Source organism: Rattus norvegicus, chromosome 12 (assembly GCF_021556685.1).
Source record: "Rattus norvegicus strain SHRSP/BbbUtx chromosome 12, alternate assembly SHRSP_T2T, whole genome shotgun sequence".
NCBI classification, from domain to species: domain Eukaryota; kingdom Metazoa; phylum Chordata; class Mammalia; order Rodentia; family Muridae; genus Rattus; species Rattus norvegicus.
The window spans coordinates 32,670,844-32,698,588 of NC_141545.1; the positions used below are offsets into that span (position 1 = coordinate 32,670,844).

The following is a 27,745-nucleotide window of genomic DNA, read 5'->3' on the forward strand; positions in this document are numbered from 1 at the left end:
CTGCTGTTATGAGTCATAATGTAAGTCCTTGATAAGTAGGGTATCAGTCTGTGACTCCTTGTGAAAAGGTCATTCATCGCCCAAAGGGGTGTGACCTATAGGTTGAGAACTACCTATTTAGGCTCAACATGATCTAGATCAAGAAAATAGGTTTAGCTAATTTTTGTAAGGAGCAGTAAACATTCAGGGTCACGGGGAGCGAAAGCTACAGCTGACATTTTTTTCTTTTGCAGCTACTATCAACATCTATGTGAAGGCCAGAGGAAGGGTTTGACATTTGCCCACGGGTCTGAGGCTTCAGTGTCCTTGACATGGCCTTGTCTATGTCAACAACACACATTCACTCAGGATTCCACCCCTACACTTCCAGACCATTGAGAGAAGCTGGGTTGGAGACTCAAGCCAGGAGCTTGAAGCAGAAACCATAAGGAGTGTTCCTCACTGGCTTGGGCCCTTCTACCTCAATTAATAATTTAAACAAATGGCCCACAATCCTGCCACCAGGCCAGTCAGATAGGAGAGAAGTACCTCAATCAAGATCCCCACTTAAAAAATCCCAACCCAACCTGGATGGCTGTAGTTTGTGTGACGATGATTATACAAGCTAACCAGCACAGACATTTTCTATGGGAGTTCTCAATACTCCTGTGCACAGTTTCCCAGCAGAAAACCCCCTTGGCACTCACAGGGTCTCTGCCTTTCCTGTGGATGTGTGGATGATGCTTAGCTTTGCATTCTGAGAACTGACCAGGCAAAATGGGCCCTTTACCTCTATATACAGCCCATATGAAGAGGAAAAATGTAAGACTCTCTCAAATTTCTCTTTTATTCAGCACTCAAAAATCAGGGTTATTTAGAAATGTATCCCTCTGTGACAATTTAAATGAGCTCAGAGAATTTGAGATTGTCACTTGATTTCAAAGTCCTCCAAACAGGACAAACTCCAAGAGCACACGCAAGTTGATAATACGAGAGCCTAACTCATGAATTTATTAAACTATAAAGGGATGCATCTGCCTTCCCTGACAGAAACTATAAAATCAGCACAGAGCATAATGTATTAGGAAATTGATTTGAGAGGTCACCATGTGATGGATTCTCGCATCTTGTACAAATGATGATATACTGTTTTTTTTTCCTGTTGCATTTCTGGTTGATCTAACAATTTCGGAGTTGCACTCCTCCCCTAAGAAATCCAGAGGAAATTCTTTCTCCAAAAATCACAGCTTCTTTTTTATACATTCTCCTCCTCATGAGATGTTTTGGGCAACATCGAGTCAATTATTTTAGTCCGGGCTCACTGATTAGAGCCGGTTGCTCTTCTCAGAAAGCCAAGAGGTGTTTTTCTCGACATATCTATCCCCCCAGTTTCAGAGGTCTCTAAGGCTCTTCAGGTCTACTTTGTGTGCATATTTGGGGTTTCTGAAAGGTTTTTCCCTCTGTGTTGTGTCTGAGCCTATATGTGAGGTTAGAGGTTAACATCAAATGTATTCTTCAGTTGTTCCCTGCATTTATTAATATTTCAGACAGGCTGTACTACCGACCTTGAAACAGATAGACGAGGCTAGCTGGCTAGTGAGCTTCAAGAATCCACCTTTCTCTGCTCTCTCTACCTTACCAGTGTTGGGGTTACCATCAGATGTCTCCACTGTGCCTTTTTACACGGCAACTTAGTTAGCTTTATCTACTTGACACGCTCTAGAATTATCCGAGAAGACAGTCTTAAATTTCCATTTTAGAGTGACCTGTAGACCTGTCTGTGGAGATTTATCTTGACTGTTAATTTCGTAGGAGGCTCCAGCCCACTGTGGGTGGCGCCATTCCCTTAGCAGGTGGTGCTGAGCTATATAAGAAAGAGTTCAGCCTGAACACCCTACAAGCAAGAGGGTGAGTCAAAAGAGATGTTTTTTCATGGTTCCTGTTAAACTTCTTTGACTGGGGTTAATTTCTTGGTCAGAGGTTGCGCTGTGTGGAACAGCAAGCGGGCATAACCTCAGCATCCTGTCTTGAGTTTCTTCCCCGACTTCCCTCAGTGATGGACTATGAACTCAAAATGTAAGCCAAATAATCTGTTCCTTCTCCAAGTTGCTTTTGGTCAGTGTCTCACAGCCACAAAAATGAAAGCAGAATGCTGAATTCTAAGGGTCCATCCCTGGTCCTCACGGTTGCATGACAGATACAGCACTTTCTGAGCCTTCTCCTCATCTTCTGTTGGAGTTCTTCACATGCATTCTCCCCTCCCCCAGAGCGAGTCTCTGTCTCCCTCTCTTTTCATTGGTTGAAATCACTTCAGAGACACAGTGTACGGACTTAGTCTTGCCCCCCATGGTAACAGGAATCAGGCTGTCCACGGCTGCTGCTTCAGCCTTGAGCCATTGAGAAGGTGGTGAGGAAAGCCCACTTAGAATTCATGTCATCCCCAAGAGGGCAAGAGATGCTTTCTTACACAGCCTAGCAGCCCAGGGAATGTAGCTGCCCACGGTGGAATAGTCCTCCTACATCAGTTAACAATCTAGACAGTTCCCTGAAGACATGACCACAGGCCAATCTGACTCTAGGCTGTTAAACTGACAGTTCACACTAACTAGGAGACACAACGTCATGTTACCAGGGTCATCTCTGCACCTCCCTCTCCCCCCATTTCTAAACATGCTCACCACAAACACAGGGTGAAGCATGCATACACATTATGTTTGAAGACTGTTGAGTTCTCCCAGCAGCATGATTGGTCAAACAAAGCCAACCGACATGGTCACGCTCCTTTCTGAGGTGTGGTCCGAACACAGGGTTGCTGTCTTTGTCTCTAGAATTCACATCAAACATCTGTGTTGGAGATCGAGGCCAGCACGAAATCTCAATCCTGTGGTCATGATTTCATCCTATCTGCTCATTAGAAAGACAGATGTCATTTCTGGGACAAGGGTCGAGATCCAAGAGGGCCACTTAGCAATTTGACTGCAAGTTGTTAAATGTTGAATATTTCAGCACCTGAGGTTGATCTCCCCCAAGATAATCTAATTCGTAGAAATAGATGCGTTTAATTTTCAACAGTTGGAATTTTTTTTTTTACTCCATGTACTGTAACACCGTGGCTGTGCCTCTTTAACACCCCAGTCAGGCCATTATCAGAGCTTGTTTAGCAATAAAAATCAATGAATTCAGTGTAGCAACTCATTTTATGACTCGACTGGTTGTGTTAACAATCGGTCTATTTGGGCATTTAGCTCTCAAAGATTAAAGACCAAACATCAGTGAGCGTTCACAGCCAGGGAGATTGTTTATCAGTTTTAGCGACTGCTCACCTCTTTAAGCTCTTTTTTCACAGAGATAAAGCTGGGACCTAATCATCGTTAATAGCAATGTGTTACCTGGGTTTCTGATGGCCTTCTACTCTGGAGGCCCTTCTGTCTCAGGTTCCGGCCCTTTCTCCAGACATAGCCTTAGGCTCCAGGCTCCAAACACAGCAAAGCCCTGAAGGATGTCTAGCAAGATGGCTCAGTGGGTAGAGGTGCCTGCCACCAAATCTGATGACCCGGATATGATCCCTAGACCAGTGTGGTAGGAGAGAACCAATTCTCACTCCTCTGACCTCGAAATATGTTCTTGGGACATATACTCACTCACAAACACATATGTTCACACACACACACACACACATACAAAGTAAATAAAAATGTGATTAGTAATAATAACAATAATAATAGATAACTATAAAAAGAAAATGTACCCTTCAATGATTAGGAGATGAGAAGGGGTTAGTTAGACTACCGCTTAGCAGCATAAGATATTTTATATATTGTGCTCAACCCTATCTTCTCCCCCCTCCTTAAAGCAAGGACAGTGTGACCTTGTCCTCTTTGGTTATTCTATATGCTCTGTATATACCATGTCCCCTTGGAATACACTAACCAGTACACCTGCCTCTTATCTCCAGTGAGGTTGTGTGGGTGTTGGGTGACGCTCCCATCTGCCCTTGCGACCTGCAGTAGTTGGGAGAGCCGGACCAGGAGAGCTATCCCTGTGCCCTCACTGGGTATGGCACTCAAGACAGCAGGTCCTGAACATCACCTGGGCAACACAGTGGATCTGTCCCTGATGGCAGAAGCACTGATAAATCAGCCCTAAGGGTATGAGAGCGGGAGCGCTGTCCCAACTCCTCAAAGGCTGCGGCACTTGGGAGAGGGGGTCACATGCCTTGACTGGGCAGTAGAGTGGAGCTGACAATGGAGAAGGTGTGGATGAGCCTACCAAAGGCATGAGAGAAAGAGAGCTGGCCCTGCCTCTTGCCAGTGGCAGCATTGGGTGGTCTAGACAGAGCAGTAATGGAGAGCTTGCCCTGGTGGCGCAGGTAAAGTCGAGCTGGTGGGCTAGCCAGCTTAGCTACCACCTAGACCCAGCACTAGGGCTCTGAATTGACCTGCCCCCCAAATCTCTATCATCTGCAAATAGCTGGGCCCCATGAATGGACTCAAAACTCCAGAATCTCCATGACACAGGGCAACAATAAGATAACTGGGAGGAGTCCCAGCAAGAATCCAATATTGATGGTGTCACAGAAGCCAGAGATCTCCAACCAGACCAATGACTCACTGCAATGAACGTTTGCAAGTGAAGATGTGTGGACAGAGGGATACACTGTAGGACACACTGTGGCATACTACAGCTTCCGTGACAAGATGTCTCCTACGCTTTGGTTTTTGTTTGTGCGTTCTATTTGTGGGGGTGGAGGATAAAGTCTCAAGGGCAAAGGGTAAACCTAAGGGAATGGGGGATGAGCAGGATGACGGTGTAGGATGTGAAACTCACACAGAATCAATAAAAAGTTAAAAAAAAAAAAGCTAGCTAGTACAAAGTTGTAGACTGGGAAGAGCTACTCTGCACTGCAATTAGCACCAAGTAGGGACTCAGCTCTCAGAAGTGCTTGAACAGTGAGCCTCTCGTGCTTGCCACACCTAGAGTGTGTAATGATAGCCAAGAGCAAAGAGAAATTCTAAACATACCTTCTGCTCTGATCACTTTTTCTTTTTTATGACGCTCTGGAAAGCAGTTTAGAGATTCTATTTCAAGCCTCCTGCTCCTCCACGAGGGATCAGGCAGCCCACTCTTCCCTCAGCCCCTAAGCCAGCAACGAGCAGCTATGGTGTGGTCCTCTTCAGTTCTGGGTCTCGGCAGGGTTGAGGAGACCCAGAGTTTCCACTTCATGCATCTCACTCTGACAGGACACCGCAGATCACAGAGCAAACGAGCACAAAGAGATCATCAATTAACCTAATAAAACTGACTTAGAAGCCTTTAAACTCGAGAGCAAGCTAGGTGGCTGGAAAAGCTCTTTCTGCCGCCTTGAAGCCATGGGATCAAACGATCAATTGTCTTCTACAACCTCCCATATTTGGCAATGCCTTGACAAGAACAGCTCTTCCACAGCCAAATCAACCTTCATTGGTCAGAAGGGTTTCCAGACCCTCTTTGCTCTTTCACCAAGCCCCTTCCCCTGCATCCCTGGCCTCAGGTTATATTACCAGAGAGGGGTCTCGTTCAGGCTCAGCATAGACTTCAAACAAGCTCAGGTCCATTGTAGAGGAGGCTTTCCTACAGATAGAGTCTCTCTATGTGTTTCTCAACCTTCCCAACACCGAGAGAGACCCTTTCACACACTTCCTCACGTTGTCGTAACCCTCAACCATAAAGTTATTTTGCTGCTACTTTATAACTGTAAGTTTGCCGCTGTGATGAGTTGTGATGTAAATATCTCTGTTTTCAATAGTCTTAGGCAACCCCTATAACAAGTTTATTCCACCCTCAAAGGGATCATGGTTCTTAGGTTGAGAACCACTGCTCTATGTTGTCTAGGGTGGTCTTGAACTCTTGTCATCCACTTGCCTCCACTTCCAGACTGCTAAGACTATAGACGTGTGTCTATAACTAGTCTAGCCTGAGGTTTAGTTGTTTTTGTTCTTTAACATTTATTTTGTTTTTACTTATGCCTATGTGATTGTGTGTGTGTGTGTGTGTGTGTGTGTGTGTGTGTGTGTGTGTGTGCGTGCAGATACCCATGGTGGCCAGAAAAGGGCATTGAATCCTCTGGAGATGAAGTCACAGGCAGTGAGTAGTACAATATGGGTGTTAGGAACTGAACGTTAGCGAGAGCAGTATACACTCTTCACCATGGATCCATCTCCCCAGCCCCATAGGCAGAGTCATTTTTTTAAAACATCTGTTACAAAGACAGAAGATATGTACTGTAAAAAGAATTCAACGTCTCGAGAATTATATAATCTCACAAAAATTCCTTGACTCGTTCTCTTCTTTTGAACAGTTTGAGCCATAGCTTCTTGGACCCCGTTCTTTATGTGTTTAGAGGTACATGTACAGGCATAGGCTTAGGAGCATACATGATGCTTCAGTGTATATGAACCCAGGTTGGTTCCAACAGATACTCTTCAAATTGTTGCTGTATTTTCTTCATTTATTTTGCATATGTAAATGTGCAAATGCATGCATCCAACGGGACATTCGTGATGGTCAGAAGACAAATTACAGGAGTCATTCCTCATTTTCTACCATACAGATCTTGTGGGTGTTAGACTTGTGTCATCTGACACTGTTCCTCAGACACCATTCAATGTGGCATCTGGTGCTGACTGAAGACCTTGCATATTCTTATGGGAGATAACCACTGGTCTTCAGTGTACCCAGGAAACCTGAAGAGTTTGGTTTATGGTGTCAGTAGAGCTGGTGGCGGCGGCAGCAGCAAAGTAGATGCACTCACCAGTAAGAGGCAAAGGCATTCAGGCAACACTGTTTTCCCTCAGCTCTCTTTCTATCTGGGTTCCTGCCAAAAGTGCCACCTGCTCTGGGGGATAGTCTCTTCCCCTTGTCCGTCTTTCCTGGAAATGCTCTCATAAACCCACCCAGAATCACTCTTAGTTGATTCTGGATCCAATCAAGTTGTCAATCAAGATTAACCATTACACATGGAAACCTTTTCCATAGAAGAAAGGAACATTGCTGGAGAATATGTCTTAATGAGATCTGCTCATTCATTTACCACCCTGGAAATAACTGCAGAACACCTGCTTAAAGTATTAAAGTCATTGTGTGAAAGGTGGCAAATGGCACATGAGGGAACTAAAGAGAAGAGATAGGTGGTGTCACAAACGGCCACAGCGTAAGACAAGAAGCGAAGAATTCTGAAAGGCCAGGAGTGAAGCTTGATGGGACCCCGGGAGGGCCATGGTGCTTGCCTCCCCCTCAGTTTTGCTGCAGCTCTAGGATAAAACGCTTCTGTGAAGTGAGACCATGGCTGCGATGTTATTCAGATGGTTTAGGATGTCACTGGAGCAGGATTCAGAGATCTGTCTAACATCATTATTCTAATACTCACATTATATTTTTGAAGGAGATCCCACAATTTGAAAGAGTATTTTCTGTGTAGTTGTTTGAATGAGTAATGTCCCCTGACAGTGACGAGTTTGAATACTTGGTCCCCGGTCAGTGCACTGTTTGGGGAGGTTATGGAACTCTAAGGAGGCAGAGCCTGTCTGAGAAAAGTATGTCATGGGGGTGAGCTCGCTCTTCTTCCTTTTTCTTCTCTCTCTGTTTCCTGTGTGTGGAGGAAATATAATCACATAGTTTTCTGCTATTGACATTCATTTCCTACATTTGCTGCCATGGTGGACTCTATTCCTCTGTAACTGTAAACCAGAACAAATCCTCTTTTCCTTGAGTTGCTTTGGTTGGTTATTTTATCAGAGTATTCTCATATTCTCTCTCTCTCTCTCTCTCTCTCTCTCTCTCTCTCTCTCTCTCTCTCTCTCTCCCTCCCCCTCCCCCTTTCCTTCCCCTCTCCATTCCCTTCTCCCTCCCCCTCCTCCTTCCCCTCTCCATCTCTCTCTCTATCAGGTTTTGGTTTTAACACATAGTCAAGAACATGTTTCTTATCTGTATGCTGCCCACCTATGCACTTAACCCTGGCCTATTGGAGGAAATGAACTGTGATGGTCTCCCCTCCCCCAAAATGATAAAAGACTGGTAGGAACTCCTTTCTGAGAAGCTCAGCTTTCTGTCAGCCTTGTCTCCTTCTGTTATAACCGAAGGCTCCATGTGATTGGATAGAGGAGGAAGCCAGGAAGGAAAGTCACTTTCTGCTCTGGCCTAACTTTGACCTGACACAGTAAAGAATCTGATAACTTCTACATGCGTCCTCCATTCAAGAGAGCTTCTGCATTCCTTCTTATTTCTAGTGAATACCTATCAGGCAGGCACGTAGGAGAGGGAAGGTGTTCCAACAGCAAAGTTTCCTTTCGTTTCTCAGTTTCACCCCTGTCGAGCAATATGACTCTATGAAATCCATCTGGGCTCAGGGTCTTCTCCCATAAGACGTCTAATTTTAATACCCCACCCCACGCACACCACGAACGACGTCTGTAAGGAGTCAACAAATATAAGGAACTCACCTCACAATCTTCCCTTACCAATTACAAAGCTTCCTTCAAAGGCACCTCATTAGGTCATCTCCATTCCTGTCAAAGCAGGGAGAAATCGGCAGGCTCCTTGTAGCTCACGGTTAGTTTTTCTGTGAAAGCCTCCGACCTCTCTATGTCTTCATCTCCTTATATTTTTCTCCATCTCTTTATATGCGCTATGGGTAATTTCATTGTCTCTGTTCTTTGTATTTTATTTATTTATTCTCTTCAGCTCTGTGCATGCTGCTTGGCTACCCCGCTGTGTTCGAAATCCCAAAGTCATTATTTTTGCACTTCCAGAAATACTGTTTATTTAAAAAAAAAACTTAAGCCATTGACCCAAAATATCAGAAGTGATGTTGGCATGAAACTGGGTCTTATCTTCCAGCTGCGGCAAAGAGACTGGTGCGAAGATGCTGGTCCTGGGACACTGAGATGGCTCAATGGGCAAAGGTATCTGTTGCCAAGCCTGGTGACCTGGGTTCATCCCCAGGACCCAGATGACAGAGTGAAAGTTCCAACTCCTGCCAGTTGTCCTCTTGCTTCTATGTGTACACTGCCATGTGCTTGCTGACATTGCCTCCCAACACCATGCACACAAACACATTAAATAAGTGTAGAAGACAAAAATGTAAGATTCTGGTGTGCTGCTGATGTTGTCATGTCTGCTTTTTAACCATTTTTAAAGATTATTTGGGAAGGGTATACCCATGTGAGTGCAGTGCCCACAGAGGCAAAAGATTGGAGGTGGATCCCCTTGAACTGAAGTTACAGATAGCTGTGAGCTGCCCATGGGGGTGCTGGGAACCAAACTTGGATCCTTGGAAGATCAGCGAGTGTTCTTACCCACTGAGCCATCTCTCTAGCCCATACACCGCTTATTCTGGGAGAGCTAATACAATAATGAAATTACATCTATAATTACTGGCCAAATAATGTTTAATATTGAGGTATGGGTGGTGATTTTATGATTATAGCTACTGCGATCAAATTAATAAGCCCTAAAATTAAGGTAACACCTACTCTCAGTAATTAAAATGCATTACATTCTGTGGGGCTCCATCATTTTCTTTCTTTTTTTATTTGTTTATTGCTTGTTTTTAAAGACAGGGTCTCACTACGTAACTTTCGTTCTAGAACTCACTAGGTAGACCAGGCCAGCCTCTAACTCACTGAGATCTGCTGCCTCTGTTTCTCAAGTGCAGGGATTAAAGGCCTGTGCCACCATGCCTGGCCCTCATTATTTTCTATAAGCTCTTGTTCTCCTATGTTTAATCCCATTGTAATTTTTAAAGATTATTTATATTATGAGTACGTGTGTCCTTGTGTGGTCATGTGTGCAGGAATGCAGTTCCGACAGAGGCCAGAAGATGGCAGTAGATTCCCCTGGAACTGGAGTTAGAGGGCGTTGTGAGCCACCATATGAGTGCTGGGAACTGAACTCAGGTCCTGTTCGAGAACAAATAGTATCTTTCCTGGCTGAGCCTGTCTCACCAGCCCTGAGGCTCCTTTGTCTTCCATAGCTTTTTTGCTCTCTTATTTTTAACCCCACTTTAATGTCTTTAATCATTTGGGACAATACTAATTAGAAGTCTTGTTATCTTGAGTTCTTGGGCTACATTGTAGCCCTGGAGTATCTGATGACTCTTACTCATAGAGGATCTTGAGCACTGTAGCCCTGTGGTATCTGCTGATATCCCCTGAGTGATTTATAATTTTGGACTACAAATTCATCTTCAGTGGAATGTCAGCTATGGGATTCCAGTTGTTGGGCTCTTTTTTATATTTTATTTATTAAGTGTGTTTGTGTGTGTACATGTATGTGCACATGCCATGACATGCATATAAAATCTGAAGACAGACAGTGGAAGTCAGTTCTCTTTTGCAGCAGGTGGGTCCTAGGGATCGAACTCAGGCTGGTTGCCCCTTTGTGGCAAGTCCCTTTGCCCACAGAGCCCCCCTTGCTGGCTCCTTGGATGTGCATTTCTTCTGTGCAGTTTTATATTTTCTCTCCGTGTGGTCACTTCCAGTGGCAGTCACCAACTGGACTAGAATCCATGGAAATTTCTGGGCATGGTATTTCTTGGCTATGTAGCTATTATAAATGGAAACTTTCAACTGTCCGGGGGCCAGTCATGAGGAATTCCCAGGGTATGCTTTATTTAATTCCAAGAACTCAAGGAAAGGCAAGAGGGACTCTTTCCTTCTTTTTGCTTGTGCCTTGTGTCTATAGGGAACCTTCTGAATATGCTGGTAGGAGGGTGGGTTCTCCTTAGCTGTGGTACAGTGATTACTGACTCAACACCTCTGAACTTTGATATTTCCTGTGGTCAATACCCTCACAATAGTGACCTGAAGATGTAGCTGTGTGCACTAGATGGGACTGTTAGCCTGCCTGAGGCTCACAGCCCTGCACCCAGACAGAGGAAGCTGTGCTTAGTCTCCCTGCTTTAGACTCTGAAAGCTCTCTGGTGTTTCCAGTGTATAAGCTTCTAGCTTCCTCTGGGACTCTCTCAGGGCTTCTTAAAATTTCCCTGGCTCATGGCTCCTGTACTGGCTAGTTTTACCTAATGTGGCACAAGCTACAGTCATCAGAGAGGAGAGAGCCTCAATTGAGGAAATGCCTCCATAAAACTGGACTGTAGGCAAGCCTGCAGGGCACCTTCTCAATTAGTGATTGATGGGGGAGGACCCAGCCCATTGTGGGTGGTGCCATCCCTGGGCTAGTGGTCCTAGATTCTATAAGAAAGCAGGCTGAGCAAGCCAGGGGTAGCAAGCCAGTAAACAGCATCCCGCCATGGCCTCTGTATCAGTTCCTACCTCCAGGTTACTACCCTATTTGAGTTACTGCCCCCCAGTTAATTCTGATTGGTAAATAAAGATGCCAACAGCCAATAGCTGGGGAGAAGAGACATAGGCAGGGTTTAGGTTTCCCAGGGTAGGGAAGACTGCCCAATTGGGTTAAGAGCAGCCCAGATGGGACATAGTAAATAGTGAGTGATAGTTTGGGGTTATTGATGGGAAAGTAGATTCTAACAGCATGGAGGGTAGGCACTTGTCCATCTATTATGCTGCTTAAGGCATATTAAAATATAAAGTCTGTATGTGTGCCTTTCATCCAGGAACATAAATGGTCCGAGGAGGAAAGAAACCCCATGCCAGCATCATTTAAAACTTTTACAATATCTTTGAAGATGAACTGTAATGTAAGCCCTTTCCTCCCCGAGTTGCTTTACTCATGGTGTTTCATCAGAGTAGCAGTAACCCTAAGACAACTCCTTTCACAAAGGGAATCTCCATGTAATCCCAGTATGTAGCTTTGTAAGATTCATAGATGAATTAAGCATTTACTGATAATAAGTTGTACTGTTAAGTACTTTGGAGAGATGGATCCGCAATTAAGAACACTTGTGGCACTTGGAGAGAACCTGAGTTTGGTTCCCCGTACCCATGGGGCAGCTCACAACCACTTGGACACTGAAAATAGAACTCATAGCCTCTGGAAGAGCAACAAGCACCTCTAACCACTGAGCCACCTCTCCAGTCCCCACACACTTGAGGTTGAGTTCATTCATTGTTGGTCATTAACATGCTTGGGACTCTTTTGTTGTTGTAAATTATTTGGCCTCTTCACATTCAGTTTCATGCCCAAATATGAGACCATGACCCCCGGCTTAAGCAGCTTGATAGACATTTGGGTGAATCTGTGTGTGTGTGTTTTTAATTCTTTTCACTTAACTATTATTGTGTGTACGTGTGGGGGAGGGGGTATGTATATGTAGGTATGTGTTCCATGCCATATTTGTGGAGGTCGGAGGATGACTTTATTTTTTTTTCTTTTCTTTTTTTCAGAGCTGGGGACCAAACCCAGGGCCTTGCGCTTCCTAGGCAAGTGCTCTACCACTGAGCTTAATCCCCAACCCCAGAGGATGACTTTATTGATTTAATCTCTCCAGTCTTTAGGTGGGGTCTCGGGATTGAACGCAGGTCACTAGGCTTGCTTAGTAAACACTTTACCACAGGAGCCATCTTGCTAACCCAAGACTCACCTATATCTAAGCAGCAGGAAAGCTGAAAACTTGTGTGATGTTGTTGTATCTACTTTCTTTGTGGTGCCAAGGATAGAACCCAGAGCTGTGTGTGTGCTTGGCAGGAGCTCTAGCATTGAACTACGGCCATGGTCTCTTGAGAGTTTCATTTATTTTTTTTCCTTTCTAACTTTTTCTTATATTCTGTCACAAACTTAGCATTGGCCCCACGGCTTCAGCCAGAAACAGAAGAGAAGGCCGGAGAGAAGGGAGGAAGGACAGACATGGTGTTTTCATTGGTAGTGGAAGCAATATTTTTTTAAACAATAACAATGAAACCCAATAAGTGCTAATTCATGTAACAGAGTTGATTACCCATTTTCTAGTCTTTTCTAAACAGTAGGTTATGAGCCATATACAACTGTGGGTGATGTTGTTGTTTTATTCCCTGTTTCTCAAACAAAGAAGCATATGATGGCTTCTTAAGGATTTTGGGGGTGATGGGTGACTGCTGATGGTCTGCGAGTTGATTTAATTGAGAGAAGAGCAGAAGAGATCAATGTTCCTATCAACTGTCAGTGTGTAGACAGCTCTGAGAGGATGAGGGAGTTTATGTTAGGGTCCAACATAGGAGACCACATTCCAAATACACAGGCTTAATCGCCCCCATATTCTGTGTTCCAGTGTTGTAATAGTTCATGACTTTTTTATGATAGAAAAATCATTAAGATACTTTTGTTTTTGAAAAAGATTCATTTTTTATATATTTTATGTATATGACTATTTTGTCTGCTTGTATATCTACACACCAGAAGAGGACATCAGATTGCCTGAGACTACATATATAGGCAGTTGTGAGTCGCCGTTTGTGTTTCGGGCATTGAACTCAGGACCTTTGGGAAACCAGCCAGTATTCTTAACCAATGAGCCACCTCTCCAAGCCCAATTAAGACATTTTTTCAAATAGATTGCTAGAAACATCTGATAGGTGAAGCAGGGAAATCCGTTCCTGGCATCGTACTTTTTAGCCTTTTGGTTAGTGGAAGAGAAGGGTCTGTTAGTACATTTTAATGTTTTTCCCCCGAGATTTTAAAAGATGTTGGATATAAGTGAGGGTGGGAAATGACTATTTAGAAGGGATGGGTAAAGAAAGCTAAGATAAATTGTAACTAGCCTCTAGACCTGCAATATCCCAACCTCCTCATAATGGTTGATATTCTAGGACAGTGGTTCTCAACCTTCCTAATGCTGCAACCCTTCACTACAGTTCCTCATGTTGTGACCAGCCCTAGCTATAAAATTATTTTCCTTGCTACTTCATAATTGTAATTTTGCTACTCTTATGAATTGTTATGTAAATATCTGATATTTGACTCCTGGTGAAATGTTCATTTGACCACTAAAGGGGCCGCGGCCCAGAGGTTGAGAACCACTGTTCTGAGTGAGTTAATTGACCTTGCAGAAGGCCTACTGGAAGGTGAGGTTCCTTTCTAAGAACTTTGTTCACAAGACTGAAAGCTTCCTTGATTATTGGTTTTCTTGAGCGGTTAGATGCATCATTGCCTCCCGCCACCCATAAGTAGAAATAATCACAACCTTATCTTGGGTTCTTTTGCACAGGAGTTTCATAGGCTTTGCCCTGTGGTCATGACCCGGCCATCACTGGATAACCTGTGGTCTAACCTTCCCCATGATTTTTTTCAGTAACTTAGAACCAAATATCTTTTCAGCCTTTCTCATGGACTTAAAGGGTTCATCTTATTTGGTAATTATATGTCATAGAGTGTGTGTGTGTGTGTGTGTGTGTGTGTGTGTGTGTGTGTGTGTGTGTACAGAGCCCGTGTGGGCCAGAAGAGGGTATCAGATCTTTTGGAGCTGGAGTTACAGTTGTGAGCTGCCCGATGTGCTCTTAACTGCTAAGCCACCTCTCCAGCCCTGTCTCTGGTGCATCCTTAAAGGGATTAACTCTGCTGCCTTCTACACAAAGCAATATATAAAACAGGTGTGCTTTGGAAGCACGGGGTTCACTAAAAATGGCAAGAAAATGGATTAGTTGGGGTGTTATACCACCAGTATCAGAAAGTGTATAGTAAACGTAAGAGAGTAGTAAGCTTAACTACTCTCTTTAGAGCGATCATCTTTATTGAGGTGTGGCCTAGCTACTTTTAGTGCTCAACATAACACAGCCTAACAACAGCCTAGAGTCATCTGAAAAGGGAATCTCGATTGAGATTTTACCCGGATCAGATTGGCCTTTGGGTATGTCTTGGGTGGATCTTTAGTCTTAACTGATGCAGGAGGGCCTAGCCCTCTATGGGCAGCAGCATTCCCTAGGCAGGCAGTCCTAGTCTTTATAAGAAAGCTAGCTCAATATGAGCCTAAGAATGAACTAGAAGCATAATTCCTCCATGGTCTCTAATTTAAGAAACTGTTTCAGTTCTTTTCCCGACTTCCTCAGTGAGGGACTTAGAAGTATAAATCGAGTAACCTTTCCTCCTCTAAGTTGTCACAGCACTGGAAATGAAGAATAGAACTAGATATTAGTTGATATAGAATGAATGCCACATTTGATCTATATAATTTGGTGATCTTGACATATACACATCTGTGAACCCATCACCACAGTCAGGGCAATGAGCATATCCATCTTCTCCAGAAGGCCTTGGGAATCCCTTTGGTAGTTTTTTTGACAGGACCATTGTGTGATTGACCTTGTTCTTCTCATAGCGGACGTTTACAAGGTAGGGCCAAGTTAGAAGCAGATCAGTAGGAACAGCCTGGGCAGATTATACCTCCCTTCCTGTTCTGTTTAGCTTGGCTTCCTGTCCACCACCATGTGAATAAGCTTGCTCCCCCTGTTCCCACCAACATGGGTGAGCTCCTCCTGCCACCACGTTTTCTCCAATGTGATGAACTAAAATCTCTCAGAAACTGAGATCAGAGGTCAGCATCACCCAGACTGGCCAATAAACTCCAGAAATCCGTCAACACCCTCACAGTAGGGCTACAGGAGCACACCACTGTACCTGGCTTTTTAGGTGAGCGCTAGGAATCTAATCTCAGGATCTCATGTTGGTAGGACAGGGTCTTTGCATGCTGGGCTGTCTCTCCAGCCCCTTCTATAGCAGTAGGGCTTAAAGCTCTAAAGCCTGAAGATTATTCAGGCTCATACACCAAACTGATAGATTCTCTGGAGAAACATTCAGGTTCCAAATTCACCATAGAGCCTAGGACGACCTTGAACGTCTATGCCTCCTACCTTCAGCTCCCAAAAATGCTAAGATGACACGCATCTGTTACTATACCTATGCTGTGTGGTGTTGGGGGTAGAACCTAGGACTGTGAGCATGCTACACAAGCACTCTATGGAGCCCCCAAAACCCCAGCCACCAAAACTTGATTTTATTTTCCCTCTCCCTTTCTCTTCCTCCCATCTCTTTTCTTCCTTTCCTTCTTCTCTCTTTCCCTCCCTCTCTCCCTTCCTTCCTACTTCCTTCCTTCCTTCCTCCCTCCCTCCCTCCCGCTCTAGTAATAAACTCAGGGCTTTGAACATACTAAGCAAGTCCTCCATCCCTTAAGCTATATCTGCTCTCTCGTAAGTTCTGTGTCATTGTCCCCTTGCCTTCTGTGAGTACAACAATCCATCATTCGTTCTCTGAAGCCCACAGTACAATTTCAGTTTCAATCCATATATATATATCAGCAGTAACTGTATTTCTCTACATCTGGGTTCTGCTTGCTCTCAAGCCCTCATTATCCCTCATGATGGAGAAGAAAACTCATCTAGTTGTTACAAGCATGATCCTTTCAGGGGAAATTGTTCTGTTGAATCAGGATTTAAAGATGCTGCGCTCTGTAAGCACTGCTCTTCTGCCTCAAAGCTCCTCACTCTCTGCCCTCCCATCTTCAGTAAAGATCACAGAGAAGCGAGGGGAGCCCCTACTGTCTGACACACAGAGAAACAAGGGGAGCCCCTACTGCCTTACACCCAGGGGAGCTGTATCTTGACAGCGGGTCCTCCTTCCAGTATCTTCCTGGCTTTCACTAGATGACCTCACATCTCACACTTCTAGTTATTCTTTCTTGAAAAATTTGTCTTATTCCTTATGTGTCTATGGAAAGGGTTTGTGTATATGAGTGCAATGCCCATAGAGGGCATCAGATCATCTGGATCTAGAATCACAGGTGGTTGTGAATCACCTGATGTGGGTGCTGGGAACCGAACCTCTAAAAGATCAGCACACACTCTTAACTGCTGAGCCGTCTTTCTAGCCCCACGCCTGCAGTTGTTGAGAATTGTGTCCCCTCTCTTCACAGCTGATCCCTCGTTGTGAATGTATCCATGCCCTCCCATGTCTTCCTCCAGTCTTGAGTCTTCTTCCAACCCTGTTGAGTTTATCATTTCAACCCTTACCCCAAGGATATGCATAGACTTCAGGTCACCTTGTATATTCAGGACACTGTTCTGCACTAGGAACATTATTTAAGGTCCCCTCTCTGCCTCAGTGTCAATTACTCTACCATTCCAGCCCCACTGCCTGGGTTAAGACTTCTGTCCTCTCCCAGAAGGCACAGTGCAAAGGATCCTCTCTCCCACCTGCCTGTCCTTTAGCCCATTCGCCGCACTATTCTCCCCTTTCTGTGAATTTCAGTTTGAGCAGCAGAGAGAATTCTGTGAATTTCAGTTTGAGTGGCCTTGTTGCTCTTCTTGCATCCCACTCCAAGAAGAATAAACTTCACATTGGCTCCAGACTTAAACTTCTCAGCCATGGTTGTGCTGCAGATCAAATCAGAAGGTGGAGTCATTGGATCAGTGTGTCTGGGAGAGATCTTGGGTACAAGTGACTTTTGAAGCTTTTTGCAGACTGGGGACATGGCTCGGTTGATAAAGTGCTTGCTGGGTATTCTGGTTTCATTCTGTTGCCACAATAAGACATCTTGAACAAAAGCAGCAGAGAGAAGAAAGGCTTATTCCAGCTCACAATTCCAAGTCACAGTCCATTGTTGAAAGACATTGGGGCAGGTCCTCAAGCAGGAACTTGAAGGTAGGACTGCCTGCTATTCTTCATGTCATCGCCTCAGATCAAGGAACTAACTTCTAGCCAGAGAAGTACAACAGAAAACATAGAACAGAAACAGAAAACAACATGCTGCTTGTTGATTTGCGCTCTGGTACATGCTTAGCTAGCTTTCTTATACAGCTCAGGACCGCCTCCTAGGGAATGGTGCCACCAATGGTGGGCTGGGTCTTCCTATATCAATATTAATTAATAATCAAGACAACCCCTTATAGACATGTCTACAGGTCAGTCTGATCTAGGCAGCTCCTCAAATGACTCTAAGGTGTGTCAAGTTGACATTTAAAGCTAACCAGGACACTGTCCAAGCATACCTCCCAAATTCAATACCCAGAACCCATATAAAAAGCCAGACAAAATGGGACATACTTATAATCCCAGTTCTGGAGGTGTAGTGATCGGTGGATTCCTGGCACTTACTGGCTGGCCAGCCTGGCAAACTTGGTGTGTTCTGGGCAAGTGAAAGGCATTGTCTCAAACGATAGACAGCACTTCTAAGTAGTGACACATGTACTCTAGTCTCCATACACATGCACATACAATACACGCACACACACACGCACATACACACATTTATGTTCAGCTGTGTTCACACATGTACCATACACAAATACACACACATTCAAACAATAGCAATTACCCACGCTTCCCATGGTGTCCTAAATTAAGCCAGTATTGACACCCACTGCAGGGTCATAACACCTTCCTGTGCCTTCACTTGGTAGTCATCTTTGATTTTTTAAAGGCAATTTAAGGGAATTTAGAAAACATTTCTCTCTCTCTGGCGCCTGGCTCATACACTTGAAACCCTATTGAAATTGCTGTTTCAAAAATTAAGACTCAAGTGTTGGCTTTGTAGTCACCACAGACAATCTCCTTCAGTTCCTCCCATCCCAGCTCTGACGTCTCCACCTTCTCAAGGTTGTGGCTGCCTCCAGATGGCAAGGCAAGCCCAGGAGAGAAAAGCCCACACACATCTTTCAAAATAATTGCAACATTCTACTCAAAGACGCTTTCTTAAAACAACCGTGAGCAAGGCCATCTGAGCTGGGGCCCAACATGGACCTTATTCAGATTCTGAATACAATTGTTCTTGTCTTATTGTCCTTGAGAAATATTTAAAGGTTGGTAATGTTCGTGGTATTTGTTGAAGACTTTGCCAAGTGGGCCTTGGTTGAATAATTGTAACTCTGTGTGTGTGTGTGTGTGTGTGTGTGTGTGTGTGTGTGTGGTGTCTGGGAGGGGTGCTGGGTTGATATGTGTGTGGAAGGCAGAGGTAAGCTTCAATTGTCATTCTTCAGATGCTATCCAATATTTTTTTGTGAGACAGGGTCTCCCATGGCTTCGAATTACCAATTTTAAACCAGACAGAGTAGACACTATACCCCAGGGATCTACCTGCCTTTTCATGCTTGATGCTGCACCCTGCTGTTTGTGTTTGTTTGTTACCCAGGCTCTGGAGATCAAACCTGAATTCCTGTGCTTTCAAAATGAGCATTTCCCTGACTGAGTCATCTCCCCAGTCCCACCTGAACTTCTTTTTAAAATGTCTTCTAGATGATTCCAATGACTTCAGGGACTCTATTTGTAGTAGATATAAGTAAGGGAGCTTAGAACTGAATTTGTGGTTGAGTCAGTTGCTTCTTGTCCCTGTGACGAAAACACCCAAGAAAACCAACTTAGAAGGAGGAAGGTTTATTTTGGCTCCCAGTTTCAACAGTTTGGATGGCTCCATTGCTGTAGGCTGGTGGTCAGATCGAATACCCTGGTCACATGACCCTGCAGTGATTAAAAAGGAGAAATGGCAGGGAGAAAGATGTACTTTTCACAGGCACTTCTAGTGAGAAGAGTTGGTTCCTGTTGTAGGGCCTGTTAAGGTTTGAAAACAAAATATCCCTCACGGGCTCAAGTGTTGGATGCACAAGCCACTGCTGGTGGGCCTGGTTTAGAAGGTTCCAGAAACTGGAGTGAGCTGGGACCTAGCATGAGGAGGCATGTCCTAAGAGGTCATATGTTGTCTCGGGGCCTTCGTCTTTACTTTCTCAGCTTTCTGTTCACCATGATGTGAACCTTGTTATCTACCATTACTTTCTCACCATTGTGGTGTTCATCCTAAGCACATGGGGCCAAGTAGTCTTGGACTGACTTCCCTAAAACTATGAGTCAAAATAAAAATGTCCTCCTAACTCTGCCAAGTATGCTCTCTTGCTTTCTTGCTCTTGCCTTCCCTCGCCCCCTCCTCATTCCCATCCCCCCTTCTCTCCATGTGCTCATGGCCGGTCTCTACTTCTCTACTCTCTGTCTTTCTCTGCCTCTGCTACCCTCTTGACTCCCTTCCCCATGCCCCAAATAAACTATTCTATACGAAAAAAAATTCTGCCATGTATTAGAATTCAGTTAGGGTAAAACTGATGACTACAAGAGACACTTTATTTTTTGCTCCATTAAGGTCCAATTATTTTCGTGTTGCCATCAAGACATCAGTGATAACTATTCATCTATAAAACGATTTAGCCCAGGAATGGGTAGATGGCTCATCTGGTAAAGGGCTTGACACAAGCACTTGGTCCTAAGTTCAAACCATGCCTAGTCTGCTTTCTATTGCAGTGATAAAGCACCATGACCAGAAGCAAGGTGGAAAGGACAGTTTACAGCTCTCAGGCTGCACTATGAAACCATGGCAAATCAAGAAAGGGCTTAAAGCAGGAACTGCAGCAGAATCCATGAGGGAACCCTGCTCACTGTTTTGCTCCCCATGACTTAATTATTTCTTCTTCTTCTTCTTCTTCTTCTTCTTCTTCTTCTTCTTCTTCTTCTTCTTCTTCTCCTTCTTCTTCTTCTTCTTCTTCTTCTTCTTCTTCTTCTTCTTCTTCTTCTTCTTCTCCTTCTCCTTCTCCTTCTCCTTCTCCTTCTCCTTCTCCTCCTTCTCCTCCTCCTCCCCTCCTCCTCCTTCTCCTCCTCCCCTTCCTCCTTCTCCTCCTCCTTCTCCTCCTCCTCCTTCTCCTCCTCCTTCTCCTCCTCCTTCTCCTCCTCCTTCGCTTTCTCCTCCTCCTCCTTCTCCCTTCTCCTTCTTCTCCTCCTCCTTCTTCTTTCTCTTCTTTCTTCATCTACTTCTACTTCTTCACCTTCTTCTTTTCCTTCTTTCTTCATCTACTTCTACTTCTTCACCTTCTTCTTTTCCTTCTTTCTTCATCTACTTCTACTTCTTCACCTCCTCCTCTTCTTCTTGTTCTTTATCCTCTTCTTCCTCCTCCTTCCCCTCCTCTTCTTTTCTCTAAGATATATTTATTACTTTATGTGAATGATTGTTTTGCCTGCATGTATGTATTATACCACGTACATGCCTGGTGCTCACCGAGGTCGTAAGAGAGCATTGGGCAGTATCCTGGAACTGGAACCATGGTTGGCTGTGAACTACCATGTGGATATTGGGAACCAAGCCTGGGTCCTCTGCAAGAGCAACGTGATCTTATCTGCTGAGCCACCTTTTCAGCCCCTCAACTTGCTTTCTTATGTAACCCAAAAACCATCTGCCTAGGAGTGGCAAAGCCCACAGTGGACTGGGCCCTCTCAAGTCAATCATTAATCAAGAATGCCCCACAGACTCAACCACAGGTCAGTCTGATACATAGGTGTTATCTCAGTTGAGGGTCCCTCTTTCTAGATGCCTCTTAGCCTGTGTTAAGGTGACCAAAATCAATCAATCAATCAGTAACCAGCACAATATCATAACCAACATAAAAAAGCCAGGTGTGGTGGCATGATGACATCAGGCAGAGACAAGTGAGTCCCTGAAGCTCACAGGCCAGTTAGCCTAGTGGACTGGCAAGCTCCAGGTTCAGTAAGAGACTCTGTATCAAAGTAAGGTAGAGAGTGATGGACGAAAACCATCAATATCTACCTCTGGTCTACACATGTTTGTGTACACATACACATATGTGTGCATTCACACACACACACACACACACACACACACACACACACACATCTATGTGATGTGGCTGATAATAGCTTAACAGATCACCGTGCCTTTACAGAAATACTCTTCAAAGACCTATCTGCAAATCGCTTCCTCAAAGACTAAATCAAATGTGATTAGCAAAGAACAAATGTGTTATGCTGAGAAAATGGCTCATAGGAAATGTCTCACCATCTCACCGGAGAGATGGGAGATGGTCTTTGTTTCGATGGAACAAGCCTGAGTAGAAAATCAGTCAGCCAAGGAAACAAGCATTGGAAACTGACAACTTCAATCCCCACTGGCGACTTTTTTTTTTTTTGTTAATCTGTGAAAAATCACACAGGAAGTGAGAGGAGATGAGCTTTTCCTTTATCCCCCACAAACAAAGCCTCTTAATACCCAGGAAGCCCACTTCCCCTGGCTGGTTGGAAGGAAGTTGTTTCAGGGTGAATTATCTCCCCAGCAAGAAGTACAAAAAGATGCTCTCTCCATTGAACCACGAAGTTCTGGCCTTTGGGTCCGATCTCTGAGATATGTGTGTACTGGATATGGAGTGTGATTTTTTTTTTAAAGGCAAGCGCACTAACCCTTTCAGAATTTATCTGTGTAGCATGGACAAACGGAACCCTGAGTATTAAACGACTCCCCTGTGCAAGCTACGACTCTCCAAGCCTGCCAACTCTTTCCCCAAATTATATTTTTAGTCTTTAGCAGCCATAGATTCCCAAGGAAGCTTCAGAATGGGACCTCTTGGTCTACACACTGGGAACTCTCTTAGCTGCTGTTGGCATTAGCTTATCCGGTTGGGGAGCAGTAAGATACTGAAGAATGGAGAGGGATCTGTCGCCACCGGGTAGTTCCTGGATCCTCGCTGCTTCCACAAACCAAACCATGCTTGGTCAACTCTTATTACCTCTACTGCAGTTTGGGCTTAAAAAGAGTCCCTGAGACTCAACTGCCCAGGGAGGTGGTTATGGGGGGTAGTGGGGCATTTATGAAGTGGACCCTGGTGTCTGGAGAGATGGCTCAGCAGTCATGGGAATTAACATTTAGAACAACCAGAATAGTCAGTACTGTACTTGCCATATAATCTTAAGGACCAGAGTTCAATTCCCATAACCCATGTAAAATGCCAGGTATGGTAATATGCATTTGTAAACCCAGGGCTGGGAAGGTAAAAATGGGACGATCCCTTGGGCCCTTTGGCTGACCAGCTTAGCCTACCTGGTGAGCTCCAAGTTAGGGAGAGGCCCTGTCTCAAAACACAAGGTAAGGGGCTAGAGAGATGGTTCAGTGGTTAAGAGCACTGGCTGTTCTTTCAGAAGACTTTCCGTTCAATTCAGTTCTCAGAGCCCATAAGACAGGTTGGAACCATCCATAATTCCAGTTTTGTGGGATCCAACACCCCCTTCCGGCTTCCATAGGCACCAAGCACACACGTGGAGTACAAACACACAGGTGGACAAAACAATTGTATACATATAAAATAAATTTAAAAAAAATAATTTTTTTTAAGAAAAGAAGAGAAACAGGCTCTGGGAAGATGGCTGACTTGGTAAAAATATTTATCTTTAAGCATGAGGATATGAGTCCCCCTGAGAACAGACATAAAAATACCATACACTGGGACTGGAGAGATATCGGCTAAGCACACCTGCTGCTGTTACAGAGAACTGGGGTTCAATTCCCAGCACCTACGTGGTCGCTAACAACCATCCATAATTACAGTTCGAGAGAATCTGACTCCCTCCTCTGTGGGTACACAGGCATACATGTAAACAAAATACTTGTAAAACACACATGAAAAAATGTTTAAAACTATTTTTTAAGTGCCAGGCATAGTGGTGCACCTTTGGGAGGCCGAGACAAGTGGATCTCTGGGCCTTGCTGGCCAGTCAAACTCACCTGCTTATCCACTCCAAGTCAGTGAGAGACCTTGTCTCTCAATGAAGAGTGACAGCACCTGAGGAGTGACAACTGAGGTCATCCTCTGACCTCTACATGCATGTGTGTACACCTGTGCACACATATGCATACACACACACATACACATACACATACACATACAGAGAGAGAGAGAGAGAGAGAGAGAGAGAGAGAGGGAGAGGGAGAGGGAGAGGGAGAGGGAGAGGGAGAGGGAGAGGGAGAGGGAGAGGGAGAGGGAGAGAGAGAGAGAGAGAGAGAGGGAGAGGGAGAGGGAGAGGGAGCGCGAGCGCATGCGGGAGAATCCTAGGTTGTTGAGAATGTGCTTGAAGGAGGAGAGGTAAGTTTCTTCCTTCTCAGTTCTTTCGGCCCTGTGATCAATAGGCAGTTTTTCTCTGTGACGTATACTCTGCCTTTGTTATCTAGCACCCCCTGCTGAAGCTTAAAGGCAATGCAACCAGGCTGGCTAACCAGGCAGCTCAGCAGAGAAAAGCACTAGACAGCAAGGCTGACAACCTCATTTAATCCTGGGGACTCACAGGGTGGAAGAAGAAAACTGACTCCTGAAAGTTTTCCTCTGACAATGACAACAGCATCAACAATGCAATGGAACAACTTAATCATGGATTGGAATGTTTCAAGCCAAAATAAACCTTTTTTTTTTTTCTTTATAAATGAACCAGCTCGGGTGTTTGGTGATAGCAGCGGAAAGCTAGTTCAACACAGTCTCTGAGTGTCAGTTCCCTCTAACAGGAAATGGGCTTAATGGTGCCTCTAAAGTAGTGCCACTTTGAGGATTATGAGTCTCTAAGAGTTAGTGAGGTTCTCAGTAAAGGGCTTGGATGGACTGAACCACTCACTGCAGACAGTTCTCCCCATTACTCCACTCCTGCTCTGTCTACTACTGTTCTCAGTATACAACTTCTGGAACTAAAGGGCAGCATTCCCTCATGGACCTCACTCTGTTTATGAGGAGGCACATAAAAGAGACCATAGACCACAGTACCATCACAAAGTACACTGCAATATGTGGGGTGTTATCACCCAAGATACCCATTGTTAAAGAGGCTGACAGAGTTGTCGCTAAGTTCTATGGATAGAGAGTTGGTCCTGGGACCCCAAATCCAATATGTAGAAAGGTGGCATTCCCATAAAACCTACACCATCCCAAGCCATTAATCACATCAACACTGAAAACCTCAGCACAATGTCAAACCAGGGCCTTGCATATGCTTAAATAGGTGCGCTACCACTGAGCCACGCCCCCAGCCCCTCACTGGGGGATTCTAGGCAGGGGCTCTACCACTGAGCCACGCCCCCAGCCCCTCACTGGGGGATTCTAGGCAGGGGCTCTACCACTGAGCCACGCCCCCAGCCCCTCATTGGGGGATTCTAGGCAGGTGCTCTACCACTGAGCCACGCCCCCAGTCCCTCACTGGGGGATTCTAGGCAGGGACTCTACCACTGAGCCATGCCCCCAGCCCCTCACTGGGGGATTTTAGGCAGGGGTTCTACCAAGAAGTCTTCCAGCCATGTACTATAGGTATGTCCTACTTGCTCATCTAACTGCTGGGACGAAATACCAAACGAAAGCAACTAAAGGAAGGAAAGTTTTATTTTTGTCTCATAGTTTGAGTGGATACAGTCTATCACTGTATGGAAGTCAATGCAGCAGAAACTACAGCTTGTAACATTTCATTCATATTTAGTCCAGGACCCCAGCTTATGGGATGGTGACATCTAGATTCAGGGTGAGTCTTCCCAGGTCAGAAAAGCTAATCTAGAAATTCCCTCATGGACCTGCCCAGAGGTTTGGTTCCTAAGAGACTCCTAATCCTTTCAAGTCAATAATCGGTATCATCCATTTGGGTTAAAGATAACCTTTTTTACCCATGTCTTAGAAGGTTTCCTTCCTTCCATCATGCCTGTAAAGACATGGACGAGTTCATGACACGTTTGTGATGGAGACTCCTTACATTATAGGGGACCAAGAATCAGAGGCTGGAAGCAGGTTCAGGGATATGAGCCTCATAGCCCCAGCCCTTTAGTGACCTGCTTCCTTCGACTTGGCCCTACCCCCAAAGGTCCTCCCAAATAGCCTGTGTGGCTATTTTTGATTCAAACCACAGAAGATGTGGTTAAACCTATAAAAAGTGCCAGCATAGAAACCCAGAGGTCTTTGTACCTCTGAGTGGGAATTCTCATGGCTACCATCCATTCCTGGGCTGAGTCTGTCTTCCTTCCCTTTTCTCTCTCTCTCTATAGATAGATAGATAGATAGATAGATAGATAGATAGATAGATAGATAGATAGATAGATAGATAGATGGATGGATGGATGGATGGATAGATGGATAGATGGATAGATATATAGATATAGATATAGATATAGATATAGATATAGATATAGATATAGATATAGATATAGATATAGATATAGATATAGATATAGATATAGATATCACTCCCTCTCCTGCTCTGTCCCTCTCCCCTCCCTCCCTTTCTCTCTTCTCTTCTGCCTCTCTCTTTCTTCCTCTCTCGCTGGATGGTCTTGTGTGGTCCACATATTTTGTGAAATAGCAACAATAAAGTGATTGTTTTTCATTTCTTTCCCTCTCCTCCGTAATGGAGCTATTAGGGCATTGGCAGATTCCCCTAATACAATTATCATTTCTGAATGATTTTGAGTTGGGATGTTTGTGCTAATGGTAGTAATTGTAGTTGAATTTGAAAAATGAGGCTGTAAGCACACATTCAAGAATCTCATCATCCCCAGAGTGTTATTGACTACAGCTCACATGGCTGGACAGGTGGCATGGATGCCTACAGCGGAAGAGAGCTACACTTTGTTTTCAGTTCACCAATGGTGAGGACAGGGCTAGCTCACCTGCCACCAGCCACAGTAGGTCCCATTGTGTCAAGAAGCAGCTTCTTCCCAAGGAAATGTTTCTCCCAGGCAAAGGACAGCTGATCATTTTAAGTCCATTCAGACAGTCCCAGAATAGCCAAGCAGTCACTTCCTGAATTTACCAGCAATGCTGGCTGGTCCAGCCTCGACTCATTCAAGTAGCCTATACTAGAATTGAACTAACTGTGTAGCTGAGGCTAGACTCATCTAGTAACCCAGATAGGTTTTGTACATATGATAAGCCCTAGGCTGGCCTTGAGTTCACCATGTAGCCCATGCTAGTCTTGAGCTCACTCTGTGTCCCAGGTTGACCTAAAACTTGTAATGATGTTCAGGCTGGCCTTGAACTTGAGACACAGGGAAGGCTACCTTGAACGCCCTCTGTAGCCCTGGCTAGCCTTTTGCTCTGATCTCCGTCCTACAAGGATTGAAGGTATACACCTTGTGTTAAGCTTGACTGTTTATCTTATAACTACTAAGTCTCTACATTATTACCAGTTAGTCACAATGTTCTGCTAAGAACCCCACCTGTTCTTAGCATTGCTTGGTACCCCCAGAGCCCAGTGTTCTGCAATCCTGTATCCTGGGATCACATTCTAGGGTTGCTTTTATCCTCCCCTTTCCACAGTCTCTGTCAGACTCCTTGACACTGTGGCAGATTTCAACCGCAGTCGTTTCACAGGATACCAACAGTGATCTTGTGGCTCTTTGTTCTCCAACAGGAGCAGCTTCCAAGTCCGTGTCTCTGAGTTCTGATGAACTACCCAGGATGCAGACAGAGAGGCCAGGCTTTCTGATGTCTGGTCTCCTACCTGTGGCTTTCCTGTGTAGCCAGGACTCCCACCTGTCTGGACAGCTGTCTTTTCTTAGTCTTGTCCTGGTGAGGAGGCTCCCAAAATATATAACTGCTTTGCAGGGAAGATGTTCCAGATGCCCATGGACACCATGATTTTACTCTCTGGTTCTTTCAATCACCAGTTCCTGATCCAGTGTCAATAGAAAGAACGTGGATCTTTTGATTTTTTTTTTTTTTTTTTTTTTTTTTAGATTTGAGACTCTATGCTACTTAATTTTCCCAACTCAGTGACCAAATATCAGACAAAAGCAACTTTTAAAAGGAAGGGTTTGGAGTATGCAGTATGTCATGCCCATGGGAGAATGAGGTTCCTGGTCACACAGTATCCAGTCAGAATAGAGATGACTTCTAGTACTTAGCTTACCCTTTCCTTTTTATTGGTACCGAACATGGGGAAGTGGCACCCTCCACTTGTGGAGGACAGGCCCTTTCCCCTTCAGTTAAACCTCTCCAGAAATACCTCAGAAGCACACCCTCAGGTGTGTCTCCTAGGTGATTCCAAACCCAGTCAAGTTAACATTGAAGAT

General features: G+C 44.6%; 1 protein-coding gene across 1 annotated transcript in view; it reads left to right on the forward strand.

Annotated features, from left to right (window-relative positions):
• Galnt17 (polypeptide N-acetylgalactosaminyltransferase 17) overlaps window positions 1-27,745 on the forward strand; it is a 450,487-nt gene that overhangs the window by 329,437 nt on the left and 93,305 nt on the right.